General features: G+C 35.8%; 1 pseudogene; it reads left to right on the top strand.

Moving 5' to 3' along the window:
* Positions 1 to 1,419: 1,419 nt before the first annotated feature.
* The window catches only part of LOC114383979, a 36,939-nt pseudogene continuing 18,683 nt past the window's right edge, over positions 1,420 to 19,675 (top strand).

Here is a 19,675-nt window from a genome sequence, read left to right as displayed (position 1 = left end):
TAGTTCCTCACAATTGTATCAAAATCAATTAATCAAAATCATGGGTTAACACAAAGACATCAAGAGCACTCAAGTTTATCAATCAATTCTCATCAGGACATCAATTGGTACATAGAACACAATAATATTGTATTCATAATCATAAAGAAAAATTATAATTCAATAAACATCCCAAAAAAAACCCAAATTTAGTCCTCTAAGGATCCCTACACATGTTTATTCTAACCCCCAATTGCGATAAACTCATCCCTTACCTCTAAGCGGACTCACGTGTCTTCCCATAGCGATAACGTCATCTCTAGCAGTTCCCTAAGATTTCTCCAGTTTTTCCTCCGACTGCTCCGGTAGAGTACCAAACGTCAGAGAAACGGAGAAAGGATTAAAACCTCCATTTGGACTATCTTCATGCGATTCCTTTTTCTTCCTCAACGAACATTATATCACAAATCCCAACGGTCAAAGCGTTTGCAATTGAATTTCGAACAACATATCCAAAATTCACGACAATCCAACGGTTAACGAAACCGGGATCATAGTTTTACCAAAACAGCTCTGGGTTTCTGCGGGAAAGAAAAATGCTACAATGCGAGGGATATTTCTCTTAGATCAGACGTGGTATCGAAATTCCCAACGGTTAACGTGCTCGGAAATGGGTTTTGAACATGCTGTTTAAATTTCACGACGATCCAACGGTGAATGAGTCCGAGATCGTGCTTTTTCTGAGACAGGTTTGGTGGCCTGCGGGAAAAAAGAGAGGGTTTTGGGAGGAGAAGGAGAAAAACGGAAATGAGGGAAAGAAGAGGCACCATCAGTGTGAAAACTGACCTAACGCTATTTATAGCTAGGTTTACTCTATTTATTTATTTATTATTTTATAAAAACAAACTTTATTTTATTTTCTAACAAACAAATAAATAAAATACCATTTTTATTTTCTCTCAAATAATTATTTTAATTAATAATTATATCTCTTTATTTATTTATTTATAAAATCTCACCATTTTTTTTAAACTCTATTTATTTATAAATAATAATCCTTTTTAATCTAGTTTACGAAAATTGGGATGTTACAAAAACTCATGTCCCAATATTCCATAATGAAAATTCACACTGTTGGAGAGTGATATGTAAGTACCAAGTAACTAACTATGAGTTATGTGGGCTAATTATATGCATCACCATGGACTAGGAGAGTAGGAATTAGGAGTTTAAGAAAACTATAAGTCATAAAATGAACACTATATGAACAAGAGCCAAAAACATACAATCACGGCAATAAACTCAAATTATGACGAGATATGTCTATTTTTGAACCAAATATTCCGCATCAAACAAAATGGTACATCTTCCATGGACAATGAACTTTTGTCAAATGATCCATTACTGGGAAGCAATATTGTTCAAAGCATATCTAAGTAGATGTCAGAAACAGAAATGTTAGGGATTAAAGATAGAGGTCAGGTCATACATATGGCAAGATAGTGCTAAATCATTAGTTACTTAATCTTGCCTCTTACTCTTACTCTTGTAAAACATAATGTCTTGTTCAAGTTTTCTTCTAGAATTTAGCATGAAGCTGTTTCCCTAGCAAAAAAGAAAAAATAAAAAACTTCTTTCAATTAAGGTGATCATTCTGCGGATCAATAGTCCTCCTTTGTCTTTAAGGACTATTGTTGGTATACTTCCTAAATTTGCTATATATTTTTCCCAGGGGGAGCAAAAATCACCTGGAATTATCCCACTTGCAGTGAAGGATGTCTTTAGTATTATACAGGAGGTAAAAAGTTAAGTTTTCCAAACTGGACTTGAGATCCATTCATATCCTTGACAGGTTGTGTTTGTCATTTCAGACTCCTGGACGAGAATTCTTGTTACGTGTCTCATATCTTGAGATATACAATGAGGTTAGCATCATGTAGTAATGCTATGTTTTATTGAGCTCTCTCATCTTTATTTACCTATATTGGGGGGATTCATCTTTGGATAAACAAGATTGATGACCAGATTAACTCCACTGTTGTCTGAGAATAGTCCCGGCAGAATGAGGGAAACAATCTAGATTAGTTATGACATCAAAAAGGATAAAAAGATGAAGTTTGTTTAAATGCAGGAATGACATAAACTCAATATGAAAAGATTGCAAGTGACAGTGGATGGCGGCCGTTGTCATCAAACACTTTCAGTGGAACATTATGTGAGAGTGATCCCATTATACAAGTAGAAGCGTGGAAGTTTGAAAACAGATTTTTAACAGTATGAATAGTATTAGTATAGTTATTTAGTGCTTGTTTGTTTAACGGATGAAATGGAAATTACATGTTTTCCTGCACGTAAAACCTCTGTTGGAACTTGGAACCCAGTTTTCCCAAAGCAAAAAAGAAAAATAAAATAAAATAAAATTGCTTTGCACAAACTCCATTGCAAATGGAGATGCAATCCGGCTCCTTGCGGTGGACTGAAAATAGTTTTGGCTAAGATTTATCTTGGTTGCATCAGTTGTTACTTGTTAGGGAATATAAGTGTTAGAATTGGTTTTACCTTAAACAATTGTTTCTGTTTTCTCCTTGTATTTTTGGAAAGGGCCGGGAGAAGTTGTTAGGAGTTAAGTAATTCTATTACTTCTCATAACAAAATTCCCTATCTGATTAGTGGAAGTGTAGTAGCCTTTATAAGACTTGTAACTAACACCATTGACAATGAAACAATACAGAAAAAGCTTCTCTCCCAATAATTCTCTCATTTTCTCTAAACACTATTGATTAGCCTAGGTGTTCCTTTCTTTTCAATATTCTGAAGTATCTGTTTAATTCATAACAGATTGGTATCAGTGCCCTGGTTGGGTTTTCTGGGGAAGTTGTTCTAGGTAAAATCAAGAATGTGTTATGCAAAGTTTGATATTGAGAATTTTACCGGCAAGAATGATTTCGGGCTATGGAGGATGAAGATGAGGGTGTTGCTGGTTCATCATGGACTAGAGCAGGCTCTTGAAAGAGAAAAGGGGTTGCCTGCAACAATGTCAGAAAGGGAGAATAAGGAGGTTCTTGACAAGGCTCATAGTGCTTTGATCCTGTCTCTTGGAGATAAAGTATTGAGGGAAGTTTCAAAGGAGAAATCAGCTGTTGTGATTTGGAACAAGTTGGAAAACCTGTACAAGACCAAATCGTTGGCCAACAAGTTATACTTGAAGCATAAATTGTACACCCTCAAGATGACAATAGGGAAGTCGCTGGAAGATCATTTGGATGACTTCAATAAAATCATTCTTGATCTGGAAAATATTGAAATCACCCTAGAAGATGAAGACCAAACACTCTTGCTCTTGAGATCATTACCGAACGAGTTTGACAACCTCTCTGATACTCTCATCTATGGCAGGGATACTCTTTCACTAGAAGAAGTATAGGCAGCTTTGTTTACAAAGGAGTTGAGGAGGAAGTCAGAAAGTAAGGGTGATCAAGATGCAGAGGGATTGTTCACTAGAGGGAGGCCTGGAAAGAAAGAATTTAAGGGCAAGAAAGGTATAAGATCCAAATCGAAAGAAGGCAAGAAGAGGTGATGTTTCATCTATGGAAGTGAAGAACACTTCAAGAAAGAATGTCCTAAGTACAAGAAGAAAAAGAAATAGAGGGATCAGAACAATCACAGTGGTGATGCAGACGCTGCCCCAGAAGGGTATGAAAGTGTTGATGTCTTGTGTGTTTCAGAGGCACTAGTCAAGCTAGATTGGGTTCTTGACTTGAGTTGCTCATTTCACATGTGTCCTACAATGGAACAGTTTAGTTCTTATAAGAAGATTGGTGGAGGGAAGGTTTTACTTGGCAACAATGAAACTTGCAAAGTAGTGGGAATTGGTAATGTTACTCTGAAACTTAATGGAGTAACTAGGACACTGCACGGGGTTAGGCATGTGCTAGAATTGAGGAGGAATCTGATCTCTATAGGGACGCTTGACAAGCAAGGTTTTGTGCCCAGGGTTGAGGGTGGAGTTATCAAGATCACCAAAGGTTCCATCGTGTTCATGAGGGGCAAGCTAGAAAATGGCCTGTATCTTCTGGCAGGAAATGTTCAAAAAGGGATTGTGGCAATTGTGACTGAGGAAACTGATTCACATGCAAACAAGAGGCTTGGACACATGAGTGAAGGAGGGTTGAAGGAGCTCAACAAGCAGAAGCTACTAGGAAAAAATAGTGTTGAGTCACTAGAATTTTGTGAACTCTGTATTCTTGGCAAGGCAAAGAGGTCAAAGTTTGCCACTATTGTGCATCACTCCAAAGGTACACTTGAATACATCCACAGTGATGTATGGGGTCCAACAAGAGTACCATCACACAGTGGAGCAAGGTATTTCCTTTCTATGATTGATGACTTATCTAGGAAGGTATGGATCTATATACTCAAGTAGAAGAATAAAAGCCTTTGAGAAGTTCAAGGAGTGGAAGGTACTGGTTGAAACTCAAACCAACAAAAAAGTCAGGAAACTCAAAACTGATAATGGTTTAGAGTTCTACTCAGAAGAATTCAATCAGTTTTGCAGAAAACAAGGGATTGAGAGGCACAAGACAGTAAGAGGCACTCTGTAATATCCTATTTTTCGTAAACTAATTTAAAAAAGATTGTTATTTATAAATAAATAGAGTAAATAATAAGTTGTAAGTAACCTAACTATAAATAGAGACATGTTAGGTCAGTTTTCAAATTGACGATGCCTCCTCTTCCTCTCAATTTCGTTTTCCCCTCTCCTCCTCCCAAAACCTTCTCTTTTTCCCGTATACCACCAAACCTATCTTAGAAACTCGATGATCTTCGAATTATTCACCGTTAGATCGTCGTGAAATTTGAGCAACAGGTTTGGAAATCATTTTCGAACATTCTCACCATTAGGAAATACGAAATCATGTCGGAGCTGAGAGAAATACCCTTTGCATCGTAGCTTTTTCTTTTCCCGCAGAAACCCAAAACAATCTCAGTAAAACTATGGCGCCAAACTCTTTAACCGTTGGATTGTTGTGAAATTTTGATATTTGGTTCATGATTCAATTTCGCACACCTCCACCCTTGGGATTTGGGAAATAATATTCATGGAGAGAGAAAACTGAATCGCTCGAAGACAGTACAAAATTGAGGCTTCAATCCTTTTTCCTCCTCTCTAATGTTTGGGAACCCTATCAGAGTGGTAAGTGGAAAAACTTTGAGGAATCTGAAGAAATTTCTAGAGATGACACTATCGTTGTCGGAACACACATGAACTCGCTTAGAGGTAAGGGATGGGTTATTCACAATTGGGGAGTAGTGAGAACATGTGTAGAGATCCTTAAAGTATCAACTAAAATGAGTTTTGGGGTGTTTCTGCAAATTTTGATTCTACCCTTACAATTATAACTGTGAATTATATATGTTTGACAAACCAGTTGATGTCCCAATGAGAAGTTGCTATGAAATTGATGTGTTCATGTGTTGAGTGTAAACCCTTAAAAAAATTGAGTTCTTTTTATTAACATGAATTATATTCTAAATAATATTCTTTAATGACTTGTTTTATACAAATTATCATCTTGTTCTAATTTTCCCAGATGATGATCAACATGTTATTTGTATGTATGTGTATATATATATATATATATATATATGTCATGTCATGTAAATATTATTTCTGTGTGATGCGTATATGAGTTATGAAGCGTGATAAATTATTAAATGAGATTATATTATTGTTATGAAGATTGAGTAGTGCAAAGTGAAATGTGTCAATTTGTGAGATACATGTAAACATGATATGGTTGATTGTGACATAATGAGATGTGAAATTGTGAACATGAGTTTTAGTTGTGAGTAAGTGTGTGGTTAACACTTGATGTGATATTACTTGTATTGAGAGCTGTGAATTATACAATAACCCGACCAGTGTTTAATTTGAGAAAAGTTTTGATGCGCAATATTAAAGGGAAAGTGTAGGTTTCTTATTTAGAAACCAGTGTTAAATTGTAGCACAATGTGTTAAACGTGTTTGAAATACGAGTGTGAGGTCCTGGGTATTGTATAATTCATGAGCAGTGTCTATAAATTGAATATGTGATGAATTATGGAATAACATGTTTGTGAATGTATGAATACATGAATTTTGATGATGTCAAAGAAGAATCAAACAAGGCCGCTTCAAAGGATAAACATTTGCTTCAAGATTAATTTAAGATTGCTTCAACAAACAAAGCCTTGTTTCAAGATTCACTAATGATCAAGCATTGCCTCAAAACAAAGGGTTTCAAAGTCATGCAAGGCTCTAGTAATCGATTACCAGAAGGGGAGAATGAAAAAGAGTTGTTGAAAAGGGTTTTGAATTTGAATTTTGAACATGTAATCGATTACCATATGTCTGTAATTGATTATCAGCAACAAAACTCTTGAAATTCAAATTCAAAGGTCATGACCCTTCAAATTATAACTGTGTAATCGATTACATAAACATTGTAATCGATTACCAGTGGAGAGTTTTCAGAAAATCTGTCAACAGTCACATCTTTTGATTGAATTTGTGAATGACCATCAAAGGCCTATAAATAGGTGACTTGGGCACGAATTTTGAAGAGAGAGTTTTGTTTGTTCAAAATGTCTTATCCTCTCAAAAGGAAATGAGAGAGATTCCAAGAGAACTTCATTGTCAAATGCTCTCTCAAAAGAAACTCTTGGACAAACACTTGCAAATCCATTAAGAGTTTCTCCATGGACTTCAATTGTGTTGGATCAAGTGGCCTTGGAATAATTAAGAAGGGGGGGTTGAATTAATTATTAATGTGTCTTGACTAATTAAAAACTTATCCTTCTTAATGTTACTAGATTCAATTAGGATTTACTACTAAGTTATTAGAAAGTAAAGAACAAAATCAATAACTTAGACAAAAGTAAAGCGGAAATAAAAAGTACACAACAGAAATTAAAGAGTGTAGGGAAGAAGAAGACAAACACAAGATTTATACTGGTTTGGCAACAACCCGTGCCTACATCCAGTCCCCAAGCAACCACCGGTTCTTGAGATTTCCAATAACCTTGTAAAATCCTTTACAAGCAAAGATCCACAAGGGATGTACCCTCCCTTGTTCTCTTTGAACAACCAAGTGGATGTATGCTCCACTTGAACTGATCGACAAGAGATGTACCCTCTCTTGTTCTCAGTATCACAACCCAAGTATGTTGGATCGAGTGGCCTCAGAATAATTAAGAAGGGGGGGGGGGTTGAATTAATTATTCCTAAACCTTTACTAATTAAAAAATTACTCTTCTAAGGCTTTTACTTAATTGTTAAGAGAATGAGGTGTAGAAGAGAAACTTAACAGAAAGTAAAAGTGGGAATTAAATGCACAACGGAAAGTAAAAGAGTAGGGAAGAAGGAAACAAACACACAAGATTTTTTATACTGGTTCGGCAACAACCCGTGCCTACATCCAGTCCCCAAGCGACCTCTATTTGTACCACAAAGGATGTACCCTCTAATGTGTTAAGACAAAGATCTCAGGCGGTTAAACCTTTGATACTTTGTGAATAGAGATACAAAAGAATTCTCAGGCGGTTAGTCCTTTGAACACTTTTGTATAAGGGAATGGGAAGAATCAAAAGAATTATCAAACTGTGTCGTTTTGAATTCTTTGACAATGGAGAAGGGAGACACAAAAATAATTCAGGCGGTTAGTCCTCGGCGAATTCTTTTTGGAAAAGGGAGAAGAGAATGAAAAGATGAATAGTACAAGTTTTCAAGGTTTAAAAAACTAGAAAACTTCTGAAAGCTTTTGGTACAAAGAAGAAGAAGAAGTTCAAAGAGATTCAAGGTTTGTAAAGGATTGTATGAAATAAGTGTTCAAGATTGAATGAATGAATTAATGAAAAGCAAATCAAAGCCTTGCTTTTATAGACTCTTCATGTCTGGCTAAAAGGACCATTTAGAAGAGTTACAACTTTTAGAAAAACTTAAAACCAATTTGAAAAAGTCAAAACATTTTTGAAGAGTTACATCTTTTGATTTATTCAGAAACATTCACTGGTAATCGATTACCAAATCAGTGTAATCGATTACACAAGGCTTTTATGTGAAAGGATATGACTCTTCACATTTGAATTTGAATTTCAACGTTCAAAGGGACTGGTAATCGATTACCAAAATATTGTAATCGATTACAGCTTTTTGAAATTAATTAGAACGTTGTAAATTCAATTTGGAAACTTTTTCAAAACAATTTTGCTACTGGTAATCGATTACAACAATCTGGTAATCGATTACCAGAGAGTAAAAACTCTTTGGTAAACATGTTTTTAGAAAAATCCATGTGCTACTCAGTTTTTGAAAAATCCTTTTCATACTTACCTTGATTAAGTCTTCTCTTGATTCTTGAATCTTGAATCTTGATCTTGATTTTTGAGATCTTGAACCTTGAATCTTGATTCTTGAATCTTAACTTTCTTCTTGAGTCTTGAATTTTTCTTGATTCTTATCTTGAACTCTTGAATTGTTCTTGATTCACTTGAGTTGTTCTTTGATTGATCTTTGAGCTTTTTGTCATCACCTTTGTCATCATCTTTTGTTATCATCAAAACACCCTTGAATCACCTTTGATTCACCATGAAGCCTTGCTTCTACAAAGTAGATGTACACTCTACTTGTACCACAAAGGATGTATGCTCCAATGTGTTAAGACAAAGAATTCTTAGGCGGTTAGTCCCTTGAATCTTTGTAAGGGAAAACAAAAGATATCTCAGACGGTTAGTCCTTTGAAATCTTTTGTAAGAAACAGAAGATATTTCAGGCAGTTAGTCCTTTGAAATCTTTTGTCAAGAGGGAGAAGGGAAGAAAAAAAGAATTCTCAGGCGGTTAGTCCTTTGAATCTTTTGACAAGAGAGAAGGAATGAAGAAGAAGAATAGCACAAGTTTTTGGACAATGAACTTTTCTTAAAAGAGAAATTATTGAACAAAAACTCTATGAAAGAAATCTATTATGCATGAAAGGAATCAGTCTTTTTAAATTCGTGCCATGGTCACATATTTATAATCATTTGATGACTCAAGTTAAAGTTTGTGACTCTTGGGAATTTCTTTAAAACTAGTCACTTTTTAAAAGTTGTGACTCTTTTGAAAACTTGTCACTTTAAAAGTTGTGACTTTTGAAAAACTCTTCAGAAACAAGTCACTTTAAGAATTATGACTTTTGGAAATTTATTTTTCGAAATCAGTCACTGGTAATTGATTACCATCAAGGTGTAATCGATTACACATCAACAGATGTGACTCTTCATGTTTAAATTTGAAAATCAAAACGTTTAGAAACTCTGGTAATCAATTACAAGTATTATGTAATCGATTACACAAGTTTGAAATGATTTTAAAAAGTTTTATCACAAGTTGTGACTCTTGAAATTTGAAATCTAACGTTTTAAAAACATTGGTAATCGATTACATGATTATGGTAATCGATTACAGCTTTGTAAATCAGTTTTGAAAATAATACTGGCTACTGGTAATCGATTACTGCCTTCTGGTAATCGATTACCAGAGAGTAAAACTCTTTAGTAAAAGATTTTGCTTTTTGAAAAATTCTTGTGCTATTCAATGTTTTGAAAATCTCTTTTAATATTTATCTTGATTGAGTCTTCTCTTGATTCTTGAATCTTGAGTCTTGATTCTTTACTTGAATCTTGATTATTCTTGAATCTTGAATCTTGATCTTGATTCTTGAAACTTACTTGACTCTTGATTCTTTGGAACTTGCTTGACTCTTGATTCTTTGGCATCATCAAAATAATCTTGGAAGGCATTGCTTCCACAATATCCCCCTTTTTGATGATGACAATCCTGAAATCAAGAGAATACATACAAGTTTTGTTCTATCATTCACTCATCTCTTTCTCCCCCTTTCTTTTTGAATTTATGCTTAATTTTAAAGCTTTGAAAATATAATATCTTGATTTTTAAAATACCCATTTTCTCTCCCCCTTTGGCAACATTGAAAAGGCCAAAGTTCGTAAAATAAAACATACATGAATAATTCTAAAACATACATACAGCACAATACCAAATGTAATTACATACCACTAGACATATATATCATAAAAAATAATTAAGTTTAACACACATAAACATAAACAACCAAAAGCAAGTAAATATAATCATCATGTTCAGTCATACTAAGCAAATATAAGAAATACTAAGTGTTCAAATGTCATAAACATATAGCCAAATACAAGACTTTAGAAACAAAGTATAATAATCTAAATCTATGAGGATGGTGGTGGAAGGTCAAAGCACTGACGAACATAACTAACATCCTCCTCAAGTTTGGTGATACGTGTGTCCATTCCTGCAAATCGTGCATCCATGGCATCAATACGACTATCCAATGAGTCAAAGCGTTCACCGACGAAGGTGTGGAGTCCATCCAACCTGTCAAGAATGTTGTGCATAAGAGATGAAGAGTCATCTCTATGAGAATGTGGTGATGGAGAGCGGTCTTCAGCGGCCTGTACTGGAGCATCCTTCTTCACCCAAGAGCCATCCCTCTCTTTGCGGTATCCGAAAGAGGAGACTATATTCGCACCGATAGAGAAGGATCTCTTGATTTGACAAAGGGCTCAGAGTCAAGAGGGACATTAAAATGTTGTAGAAACAAGGTGATCAAATGAGGATATGGAAGTGGATCATTTGATCGCAATGCCTTATGCATGCGATATCTCACAAGATGGGCCCAATTGATTTGACGACCAGTTAAGAAAACCCACATGATTATCAAATCTTCCTCAGAAACCTGTGCAAGGTTGGAAGATCTAAGGAGTAGGATGCGCATAATTAAGTAGTGCATGATGCGGCATTCGAATGCCAATGAACCGACAAGAAGCCTTCCGGTCATATCCGTTTGGTTGGTGCAAAGCATCTGGCGGGCATCAGAAACAGAAAAATCAAACTTCCACTCATCATCAAGTGTACCCTCAAATGGTACACCGTCACTGGATAATTGAGTGAGTTCAAAGAAAAGGGACTGGTCTATGACCATCTTAATCCCATAAACTTCAAAAATCAAGGAATCTTCTTGAATTTCCAAGTTAGAATAAAAGGCTTCAACCAATTCAGGGTAAAAAGGAAGTTTCATGGAGATAAACTGAATTAAACAAGAATTTTGAAATGCTTGAAAGCAATCAAACACTTCATCATCAAAGAAAGCTAAGTCTACGAACTTAGGGTCGATAATGGAACGAGAAGAGAAAAGAGAATTGTACCGGATACGTTGTTCTTCTGAGGAAAACAATGTAGGAGATGATATGGAGGGAGGAATTTGAGATGTCTGCGATTTGGATGTTTCGTGGCTTCGAGTTCCGATGACTGCGGATGAAGTCGCAACCCCCTTTCGCTTCTTTGATGGTTCTGCCATTTGGAGGAGTTCTTGGAAGTTTTAATTGGTGGAGATGAAAAAAAATGAAAAATGATGAATTTTGGGCTTTGTGGGACGTGATTTGGTTGAGAATTGAGAGAGAAATCGAGTTCTGAAGTTTAGGGATTTTAGAGCCGTGTTGCTGCAGAAATCGCGTTCTCGCAGTTTCTTAAATTTCGAATTTATAGATACAGACACTCTGTAATTGATTACAGGAATGTTGTAATTGATTACACTTAGCCTGACTGCCTGTAATCGATTACATGTGAAGGTAATCGATTACTAGACACTTTTTCTAAAAACTAAGGAAAAAAAAAATATCAACACTTACCAAGATGAATTTTTGTTTAACATAGAAAGTTTTAATATATCAAAATAATTTTATTTGAAAATAGAATATAATAGTTTTGAAAAACATGAGCAATCAATAAAATACTTTTAAACATATCATACAAGTAATCATACAAAAATTGAAAGATATAGATCATGGCATCATCAACCATTTAGATTTATTTTAATGATAAGCTTCATACTTCGAGAAAGAAAAATAACTCAATTAAACATATGAGCACAAACTCAATATAGCAATCAAACAAGACAAACAAATAAAATTTTGTTAGTCATCATATAAACAAGTTAATTGAAAGGAAAGTTTCAACCAACTTAATTTAAAAGATAATGGTTTTGATGTTACCTTTTTCATGATTTAAGTGCTTAGATCTTTAAAGATGGAAGTCAGACTTTTGCTTTTCTTGCTTAAACTTCTTGAGAAATGTTCTCATCACTTTCATAGTCCTTGGATAGAAGATTGATCTCCTTCTCCGAACCATCGGATGAGTCATTGTCATCCCAAGCAATATACGCCTTCTTGGATCTTCTTTCTTCATGGCTTTTCTTCTCATTCTTTTCTGGCCATGATTCATTTGTGGGGCAGTGTGCCTTTATGTGACCGGGTCGATTACACTTATAGCATTTAAGTGTTGGGGAACCTTCTTGAGATCTCTTCCTATTGTCGAAGTTATGGCGTCTCTCCATTCTTCTATTTTTGATGAATTTATGAAACTTCTTCACAAAGAGTGAGAAGTCCTCTTCATCATCAGATTCTTCTTCTTCTTCTTCTTCTTCTTCTTGCATTGAGGAGGAGGCTTTGAGTGATATGCTTTTTTTTTCCTTTTTTCGGTCTCTTCATTTTGGTTGAGATGTTGAAGTTCCATTTCATGTTCCTGCAGTTTGCCAAAAAGAGTGGCAAGAGACATAGAAGAAAGATCTTTACTTTCAGAAATGGTAGTTACCTTGGGCTGCCATTCCCTACTTAAACATCTCAAAAATTTATTAATTAAATCTTCATTAGGAAAGGTTTTTCCTAAGGAGGCAAGGTGATTGATTATGTGTGTGAATCTTTTCTGCATGCTTTGGATGTTCTCATTAGTGTTCATCCTAAATAATTCATATTCATGTGTAAGGGTGTTGACTCTAGATCTTTTCACATCAGTGGTGCCTTCATGTGTAAGTTGGAGAGTATCCCACATCTCCTTTGCATTTGAACAGTTTGACACTCTAAAATATTTATCTATTCCTAGGGCAGAAGTAATAATGTTTTTGGCTTTAAAATTATATTGGATTCTTCTTCTATCCTCTTCAGTCCATTTATATCTAGGTTTTTCTGTTGTTGTGCTTGTGCTTGCATCTACTATGGTGGGTACATAAGGTCCTATTTCTATTGCTTCCCAAATGTTTAAATCTATGGCTTCAATAAAGATTTTCATTCGAGTTTTCCAATAGTGGTAACCCTCACCATTAAAGATAGGTGGCCTATGGATGGAGTTTCCCTTGGGAAACAAAGAATTTGAGGAGGCCATGAATCTTGAAGTTGTGAAACTTTTCTCAAGAAACCTGCTCTGATACCACTTGTTGGATCAAGTGGCCTCTGAATAATTAAGAAGGGGGGGGTTAAATTAATTATTAATGTGTCTTGACTAATTACAAACTTATCCTTCTTAATGTTACTAGATTCAATTAGGCTTTACTACTAATTTATTAGAAAGTAAAGAACAAAAGCAATAACTTAGACAAAAGTAAAGCGGAAATAAAAAGTACACAGCGGAAATTAAAGAGTGTAGGGAAGAAGAAGATAAACACAAGATTTATACTGGATATAGGCACAGTTTGTTGCCGAACCAGTATAAATCTTGTGTTTGTCTTCTTCTTCCGTACACTCTTTAATTTCCGCTATGTACTTTTTATTTCCGCTTTACTTTTGTCTAAGTTATTGCTTTTGTTCTTTACTTTCTAATAACTTAGTAGTAAAGCCTAATTGGATGTAGTAACATTAAGAAGAATAAGTTTTTAATTTGTCAAGACACATTAATAATTAATTCAACCCCTTATTCTTAATTATTCCGAGGCCACTTGATCCAAAAATTGTAATATCCTTCTCTTCAAGAGAGAATTTCTCTTCTTTCTTCTTATACAAAGAGATTGCTTAAGGGACCGAGGGTCTCTTAAGTTGTAAGAATTCCTGAATACAAGAGATGGGTTGTCCCTGTGTGGTTCAGACTTTGTAAAAGAGTTTTACAAAGAGAAAGGAAAATCTCAAAGGGGTTGCTTGAGTACTGGACATAGGCACGGACTTTGCCGAACCAATATAAAATTGTGTTTGCATTCTCTCTTCCCTTATCTCATTTATTTTGTTGCAATCAATTTTGTCTTGCATGTTTAAAGAACATTATTAAATTGATTGCTACTTCTTCTGCATTCTAAGCCTATCCCTTTTAAGTTATTGAGGCCGCTGGTCCAACAATGTTGCTTTGAGATTATAATATTGTTATTGAGATTGAGTATAAGTGCAAAGTTGAACATGTGTTAATTTGTGAGATACATGTAAATATGTGATGGTGGATTGTACCGTTATGAGATGTGAAATTGTGAACATGAGTCTTAGTTGTGAATACGTGTGAGTGTTTAATACTTGATGTGACAATAATTGTGTTGTAAGTTGTGAATTATACAATAACCCGACCAGTGTTTATATTGAGAAAAATGTTTATGCGCAATGTTAAAGAGAAAGTGTAGGTTCCTATTTAGGAACTAGTGTTAAATTGTAGTGCAATGTATTGAACGTGTTTAAAATACGAGTATGAGGTCGTGGGTATTGTATAATTCATGAGCAGTGTCTGCATGCAAAAATTGTTTTAGGGGTTGGACCTGAATTAGGAGGGAGAGGCTCTAACGGACTCTTCGGAGTGTAGGCCTTGGGGGTAAATACACCCGGTTTAAGTGCTCTTTTAAGTCTGTGCCGATCCCACATGGTTGGAGCATTCTTGCAAAACAACGTGACCCTGACTGGTCTCCCTATGATTTTACTTAGTGAGAGTGACCTGACATACTCATTTTATGGTGTCTCTTGTTATGTACTCCTAAACACCCCATGGTGGTTTTTTACTGACATGGTACCATATTGCATATATAGGCTTGAGTCTTAGCATAATTGTTGCATAACGCTTGCTAATTGTTTATTATGAAATTGATGTGTTATTATGTCTTGATCGGATTGTGTGATTCATGTGTAATGTGATTGATGATTGAAAAGTGAATTTTAAATGACAGTGGTGGAATTACATGAGTTATGATTAAGTTGTATCTTATTTATATGATATGTATATCTAGTTGTTTTGTTTCTCTATTAGCTAAGAATGTGATAACTCACTCCTCGTGTGCTATTTGTGTTTGGATCCTGTGATGATCTTGAACCTTGTGTTCGTGGGAGCAGATGATTAGGTGGATAACTATGAAGAACCTCATGCTAGAGGACACAGGAACACAATGCTTTGATAGGATGTGACATTTGGGGTATAGGTTTCTATATTAATTTCATGAAGTCTTGGAAGACCTTATTTTGAGCCAAGATGATTTATTATTTATTTGAACAAGTTTTATTACGATGTTAGAAAAGTGAATGTGAGCCTTTTACCCTTTTGAAAGGCTTGTAACTAAATGTGTTTTAAAAATAATTAATTAATTATGAATTCTTGTTCCTTTTATTATTAGTACATATATGTATGGGGTAGAGGGTGTCACACACTCCCCAACAGAATGGACTGGCCAAAAGGATGAACCGAATCATTATGGAGAGGGTCAGATGCATTATATTTGATGCAAACTGTTTTGCACATTTCCGGGCTGAAGCTTTGATGACCATAGCTTACTTAATAAACAAAAGTCCATCCACTGTTATTGATAAGAAAACTCCAGAAGAAAAGTGGAGTGGTTACCCTCGAAATCTTTGACCTTTGGTTGTGTGTAAGGCAGGGAAAACTAGAACCAAGGGCTCTGAAGTGTATGTTCCTAGGATATCCTCAAGGGTTCAAGGGTTATAGGCTGTGGTGTATGGAGAAGGGCCAGCCTCAAGTTCTGATCAGTAGAGATGTTGTGTTCACGGAATCTAAGATGTATTACACAAGGAAGGCCTCAATAGATCAAAAATTAGGATCAAACACTTATGATAGTGTTCTGATGGAGGTAGAGCCAGTACAAGAAAGACTAAGACTAGAGATCAAAGTTAAGAATCAGAAGAATGAGCCTGCACAGACTCAACCTGATCTACAGAACTATAAATTGGCCAGAGATAGGGAAAGAAGAGTCATTAACCCACCAATAATGTTTGGCTATGCTGACATGGTTGCTTTTGCGCTGAATGTAGCAGAAGAAATGGAGACTGATGAGCCTAGGAATTATGTTGAAGTCATCAAGAGCAATCAATCTCAAAATTGGATTACTGCTATGTATGAAGAAATCTGTTCACTTTAGAAGAATGACACTTGGGTTTTGGTGGAGAAACCGAAAGGGACTAGACTGGTCAACTGCAAGTGGATCTTTAAATTGAAGGAAGAAATTGCAAGGATTGAAAAAGCAAGGTTCAAGGCAAGACTAGTTGTAAGAGGGTTCCCTCAGAGGGAAGCAGTTAACTACAATGAGGTATTTTCACCAGTTGTAAAACATTCTTCAATTAGAATGATACTTGCACTAGTAGCTCAAAACTATCTAGAATTGGAACAATTAGATGTGAGAACAACCTTTCTACATGGAGAACTGGATGAGAAGATTCATATGACTCAACTAGAGGGATTCATCAAAAAAGGTGATGAGAACAAGGTGTGTTTGTTAAAGAGGTCACTCTATGGCCTCAAACAATCTCCTAGGCAGTGGTACAAAAGGTTTGACACCTTCATTATGGAGAATGGATTCAAAAGTTATGTCATGTTGATAGTTTGCAAAAGCAAAGTGGAGATTGTAAAGGTGAAAGAAATGCTTAAGGGTGAGTTTAAAATGAAGGATATAGGGTCTGCTAATAAGATTCTAGGAATGGAGATCCTGAGGGATAGAACCAAGGATATCTTGATTGTTAATCAGAAGAGCTATATAGCCAAAGTGCTGAAGAAGTTCAATATGGAGAAGTCCAAGCCAAAATATATGAAGAATGTACCATATGCAAATGCAATAGAGAACTTGATGTATGTAATGATATGAACAAGGCCTGATCTAGCCTACTCAATAAGTCTAGTCAGTAGATACAAGGGGAAACTAGGAAAACTACATTGGGAGGCTTTGAAGTGGATCCTAAGGTACTTGAAGGGATCCATTGAAGCTGGATTGCTGTATAAGAAAATGAAGAAAGTGCAGGGAATGTGACAGGATTTGTTGACCCAGATTATGCTGGACATATTGATACTAGCAAGTCATTAACAAAATATGTGTTTCAGTTCTGTGGAAACACTGTTAGCTGGAAATGCAAACTGCAAAAGGTGGTCTCATTGTCCACAACGGAAGCAGAGTTCATAGTTGTGACTGAGGCAGTGAAAGAGGCAATATGGATGAAAGGAATGACAACGAGTTTACAGGCTCAGAAAGAAGGTGCTAAGGTCTATTGCGACAACCAAAGTGGCATATATTTGGCTAAAAATCAAACATTCCATGAGAGGACTAAGCACATAGATGTCAAGTTTCACTTGTGAGAGAAATCATTGAAAGTGGGGAGGTGAACTTAGAGAAGATTAGCACCGATCATAACCCAGCAGATGCTTTGACTAAGGCTCTACCTGGACCTAAGTTTCTTCATTGTATACAGATTATGCAAATAGTGTAGATAGTTGAAGGTTTAAACCAAGGTGGAGAATTGTTAGAATTGGTTTTACCTTAAACAATCTTTTCTGTTTTCTCTCTTGTATTTTTGGGAAGGGAGAGATTGTTAGGAGTTATGTAATTTTGTTACTTCTCATAACAGAATTCCCTATGTGATTAGTGGAAGTGTAATAGCCTTTATAAGGCTTGTAACTAACACCATTGATAATGAAACAATACATAAAAAACTTATCTCCCAATAATTCTCTCATCTTCTCTAAACACTCTTGATTAGCCTAGGTGTTCCTTTCTTTTCAATACCATTGTGTAGTATCTGTTTAATTTATAACAATAAGCATAAGAAGGCATGCTTTAAAAAAGAAATTATTTCAAATACTACTATCTTTTGGCACAATGTCTTCAATTTGACTTGTAAGTACGAGCCTGATTTTCGGAACTATTTATTTTATTTTTTGCTTCCCTTCCCTCAAATTTCTATGTAGATGAGGCCTACAGACATGAATCTATCATCTATCCTTGGTCATATGTATCTGTACCTATATCTTAATGAGTATCACTTTTCAATTTCATGTGCTCCATTTGTAGGTCATTAATGACTTGCTGAATCCAACTGAGCAGAATCTAAGAATCCAAGAGGATGCTCAGGTATTTATATTTATTGCTTAATATTGGAAGTCAAGAATGGGTCATACTATCATTATTTATTTTCTCTTTTTCTTGTCAACAATAGCTTATCCAACAATCTTTTGGCTTTCCTTTCCTTTTCTTAAAGCACAGTATGTTGTTAGCTCCTTGTTCTCATTGTAAAAAACTTCGCTCGGTGAATTGTACAAGATGAATTTCTCTTCAACTTTGAATGTCTGAGTGTTTGCTTGTTCGAATTATAAGGTTTAAATAAGGAAGGGGGATAAGAGAGAATTGAGACTCTAAATAGTAGGATATCATATCAGTATGGTGTATTCTAATATGATTGTGACTACCTTAGTTCTAAAAGTTGTAAGGTCCATGCACTTCTAATTCTAGAATGAACATAATTTCCAAAGCAATCCTAATTCTTCCGAAAGAGATCTCGATTCAATTCGATATCAACATTAAACTATAATGATTGCAATACAAGACAAACCCATAGCAGGCCCAAGAGAACATCAAAGAAGCCCACTTACCTCCAGGACTTTGTGTAGCTTGCCTCTAGCAGCTAAAGAATATTCCCTTAGCAGTTGGTTATAACAACTACTGATATTTTCCTAATTCTGTTATGTTGTTGCAGAGTTCTGATTTGCTAAATTCCTGGTGCTTGTCTTCTAGTGCAGCTGGCCTTTGAGTGATCGTGCTCATCTTGCTGCTGTTATCCTATAAATACCATTGATTATGAATAAAAGAGGCAGAGAGAAATTTCATTACAATTTTATCTTTAGTATTACAGTAGTATAGAACTTATTACCTATCAATTTGGTCTGACCTGCCTTCTCCATCATGCCCTAGCATTACACCCGCTAGACCACCATGGATCGTCTTGAAGAAGCAGTGGCACGCTTGACTCAGGGCCAAAACACCCTCACCCGTACCACGCTTCTCTGTCCCGGCCTAAACTGCCATCAACAGCAAAATTGATTCCATCATAGAATGATTGACTACCCTAACCACGGCCCCACCCGCTCCGAAATCCCCTCCGTCACCGTCCCTACCTTCACCTCCACCCAGCCAGCCTCATATAAAGCTAGATGTTCCACGATTTGATGGTTAGGATCCATTGGGATGGATTTTTAAAATCAGCCAATTTTTCGATTATCAAGGTGTGCCCGACAACAAAAGGATGACCGTCGTATCCTTCTACATGGAGGGTCCCGCCCTCTGTTGGTAGCAATGGATGTCCAAAAATGGCTTCCTTACATCATGGACTGCCATGTTGCAGGTTCTCGAGTCCATATTCGCATCGTTATACTATGATGACCCTCATGGTGCTCTTTTCAAAGTGCAATAGCGAGGTTCGGTGAACGATTGCCTCATTGAGTTTGAAAGGCTTGTAAACTGAATTGTTGACCTCACTCTGACATTTCTGCTAAGCTGCTTCATCTCTGGCATAACTCTTGAGCTCTATCGTGAGGTTCAAGCCCTTCAACCCCTATCGCTTCCCT

This window comes from Glycine soja, chromosome 14 (assembly GCF_004193775.1).
Source record: "Glycine soja cultivar W05 chromosome 14, ASM419377v2, whole genome shotgun sequence".
NCBI classification, from domain to species: Eukaryota; Viridiplantae; Streptophyta; class Magnoliopsida; order Fabales; family Fabaceae; genus Glycine; species Glycine soja.
Note: the sequence above shows the minus strand (reverse complement) of the source record. Positions and strands in the feature narration are given on the sequence as shown.